Source organism: Panthera tigris, chromosome A2 (genome assembly GCF_018350195.1).
Source record: "Panthera tigris isolate Pti1 chromosome A2, P.tigris_Pti1_mat1.1, whole genome shotgun sequence".
Lineage (NCBI taxonomy): Eukaryota > Metazoa > Chordata > Mammalia > Carnivora > Felidae > Panthera > Panthera tigris.
Window position 1 is genome coordinate 160,514,067 of NC_056661.1, and position 3,890 is coordinate 160,517,956.

A 3,890-nucleotide genomic window follows, 5' to 3' on the forward strand; every position below is an offset into this window, starting at 1 on the left:
GGGTCCTCCGGGGGGGGGGGGCGGGAGGGGGGGAAGGGGGGCTTTGGCAGGGGCCCCTAGACCTGTCCGGCCTGAACGGACGGCCAGCTCATCTCATAGGGTGGACCAAGGGGCCAGCTGAGCGTCTTCCCCAAGGGAAGGTGCCAGAGGGACAGTGAAGAGGCGACAGCCTTCGGGCACTCCCCTCAGACACCTGGCGCGCCCCATTGGCCGCGGGGGTCACAGACTGTGATCAGGGGAAGCAACTAGGGAGTCCCAGAAGGCTTCTGAGCGAAAGAAATGAGGTCCTAAGGTTAAGAGATGCCGAGTAGGTTAGCCAAAGTGTGTCGGTGAAATGAGGGATGGGCTAAGGGGTAACGTGTCTTATGACAGCACTGCCTCGCGTTCCAATAGCGCTTTGTACTTTTTTAAACGTGTTTTCTATCCGTCAGCCGTTTTTACCCTTAGCCTGTCCCTCTGAGGTGGATGGGGTGTAGGATCGTCCCCACTTGGCAACTGAGAGAAGAGAGACCCCAGATGGATGGCTTACCCAGGATCCCGCAAGAAGAGTGGCAGGGCTCCTGGGCCCCAGAGCAGTGTCCCCCACCACACACACTGCCTACCTCCCGCGTCTGAGAGACTATTCTGGCCTGGCTTCTCTCAGTCTCTCTCCTGCCTCCTTCCCCTGACCCACCAGAAATCAGAAGCAGCGGGGGGCCCAGTCCCCGGGTTACCCCGAGGCGGGGAACCAAGCAGCTCCGCGATGCCCTGGCTGGTGCCTCCCAGAAAGGCTCTTCCTGCGTAGGCACTCCCGGGCAGTAGGTCCCCTGCCCCCAGCCTGTTCTTCCCACCTCCGGTCCTTCAATCCGGTGCGTCTTTTTACTGAACAGTAGTGACCCGGCCCTCCAGAGGCAGCCGGTGCCCTGGGTCAGACCTCACTTTGTTGATTTATTCCAGTTGATTTATTCCCAGGGCGAAGGGGTGAGGGAGAGGCTGTGGCCGCAGGAGCAGCGATCAAGGAAGTGAGTCTCTTCCCGGGAGGGCCGGGCAAGCGGGTGCTAGAGTCTGAGAGCCTCGGTCTCCTGCCCTGAGCCTCCCAACCGGTGCTATCTGTTATCTGACCATGCTCGTGGACAGCATACCCTACTCTGCCCCAGACCCTGCAGGCGCCTCGGGAGGCGCCCAAAGGACTCCCTTCGGTTGGTGCATCTGCTCCGTGGTCCTGAGGGGCCACGGTCTCTATTTCTGCATCCTGCATGACCAGGCACTGGGATGGGGTGGCGCGCCCCAAGACCCTTGTTTGCGTCAAGAATGACTTGTTCTGCCCCTCCCGTCGCTCCTGCTTCTGTCCCAGTCGGGGCAGCCCAGCCGGCACCAGTTTGCGAGTGTCCTGCTTCCACCCTCCCCTCATCTGCGCTGCGCTGCTTTGCTCAGACCCCTTTCCGCCAGGCAAGGGGAGTTCTTGAAATTAAATAAAAGGTGTCCAGATTGCAGACTGCATTTTCACAAGGCCAGAGGGCTCTGCAGCATGGCTTCCTACGGTAAAGCCTCGAGGAACCGGAGCCCGACTGCGATTTTCTTTTTTTCCTTCCTTCTGCTTTCTGAAGAAGGCAAATCTTAAGAAGAGGAGTTGAGATGAGAAGTTAAACAGATTCCGTGGAGTTTTGGTAGAGCAGAAGGGAACCTTCTAGTCCAGTGTTTTCCTTTTGGGAGGAGGCAGTATTCTGCTTGTAAGAGTATATGCAGGAAATCAATATTTTCAGAATCTAAATCATGGAGAATAAGACCAACTTTTTCTTTTTTCTTTTCTTTTTTTTTTTTTTTTTTTTTTGGCTGTTGAGAGTGTGAAGAAAGGGGAGAAGTCACTGTTGAGACATGGGTTTGAAACACCTGAACGCATAGCCGGAGTCCCTCCCTTTATTTTAACCTCAAGGAGCTGATTCCCAAAGAGGTTTAGTGACTGAGCCAGTGAGAGGGGGGGCCAGGGCTGTCTGGTTCCTGCGTCCTGGTCTGGTGGACGCCACTGCATCAAGTGCCCCTCGGCTACACCACGAGACACCCCAGCATCTGGCACCGGCCTCGGGCATGTCCTAGAGTGAACTCCACCCCAGGAGCTGATCAAAGGTGGTGACACTCAGTGTGGACCTCTCCCAGGCAGCAGGGGACCTCAGTGTGGACCCTGGAGTCCACTTACTGAAGCAGGACAAAGGTCAGGGGTCCTGCTTTGAAGGTGGATTTTTATTTTCCTTCTGACGATGTGTTAATTAAAATTAACTATTTTAATTTAAAAATTAATGCATGCAGTAAAACTTTAAATGGTTAAAAAAAAGAAAAAAGACACAAGAGTAAAACTCTTTCCTACCAGACTCCCTGTTAAGAGATAATCCACAGCTAAGAGCTTCTGTCTCCTTCCAGAACTGGAGAAGTCACGGCTTGCAGGATGAGTTGGATGGGGCAGGGGGAGGCGAGGTGGGAGGCCATGTGGGGGAAGGATGAAAGGCGGCAGGGAGGCATGAATTGGGGTCACAAAACAGCAGTCTGGCCCGGCCATACCTGGGAGATGAAGAGCTGGTCAGTGATGCAGTTTCAAGGTGAGTCAAGGCCAGGCCATGGGAGGACCTTGAATGCCAAGACTATTCCATAGACAGGCTGTCAATTAGCCTGGGGTCTACTGGGCCACAGATTCTTCATAGGACCGTTAGAATTCTTGGGAAGCCCAGGGGTGCCGGGCTGGTTCGGTCAGCAGAGCACGTGACTCTTGACCTCCGAGTCATGAGTTTGAGCCCCACGTTGGGTGTAGGGATTACTTTGAAAAAATACCTATTTTTTTAATGTTTATTTTTGAGAGAGACAGCATGAGCGGGAGAGGGCAGAGAGCGAGAGAGGGAGACGCAGAAGCAGGCTCCAGGCTCTGTGCTGACGTGGGGCTTGAACCCACGAGCTGTGAGATCGTGACCTGAACCAAAGCCAGACGCTCAACCAGCTGAGCCACTCAGGCGCCCCAAAAATCTTTAGAACTCTTTAGAAGCCCAGAGTGTATAGCTCTGAGAGGTCAGAGAGGGTGAAAATGGGACTCTTGAGATAGCAAGTTTAAGCTAGCCCCCACTGAAAAGGAGAAGACACACAAGGGGACGGTTCTCTTACCAGCAAGGATCTGGGCACCATAACTGACTCTGATATTCCGGGATATTGGGTGTTGTTGGAAAGTAAGGTGAAAGAGGGAACTTCACCCCAGGGTCAAGATGAACCAGCCTATGCTTGTATTTTAGGGTATTGATCTCTGGTGGTTATCATCAGGAAAACGTGTAATAAAAGCATCTTATCAGCCTGGGGCCCTGACAGCACCATTTGGGGGAGGCCAGGACTGGCTCTCCATCTGCCACCCACTCAGGGAGCCACTGTGGAGGGATATCTCTAACAGAGTAAAAAAAAAAAAAATATGTTTATTTTTGAGAGCGAGCAGGGGAGGAGCAGAGGGGGAGACACAGAATCTGAAGCAGCTCCAGGCTCTGAGCTGTCAGCACAAGCCCAACACGGGGCTCAAGCTCATGAGATCATGACCTAAGCCAAAGTCAGATGCTCAACCAACCGAACCACCCAGCTACCCCTGGGTGTGTTTTAAACCCACCTCATCCCTGACTGTAGTAATTTCTCTAGGTTTATTCTCTCCTGTTGTAAAAGAAAACTATCTTTGATTAGTATCCCATTCAAGATTCAAGGGAGCTCCCATACCCATTCTTGGAAGTGAGAGCCAGTGTTGGTTACCCGAGCGTCCCCCCAACTTCCATCCCTAGGGGGTCAATATCCTCTAACTATAAAATGGCTTAAGTCCCCATCCTACAAATAATGTCAAAACCAGCAGCCCCTGCCCCACATCTCAAGGATGTGGGACTGAGGAAAATTTCCTTTTT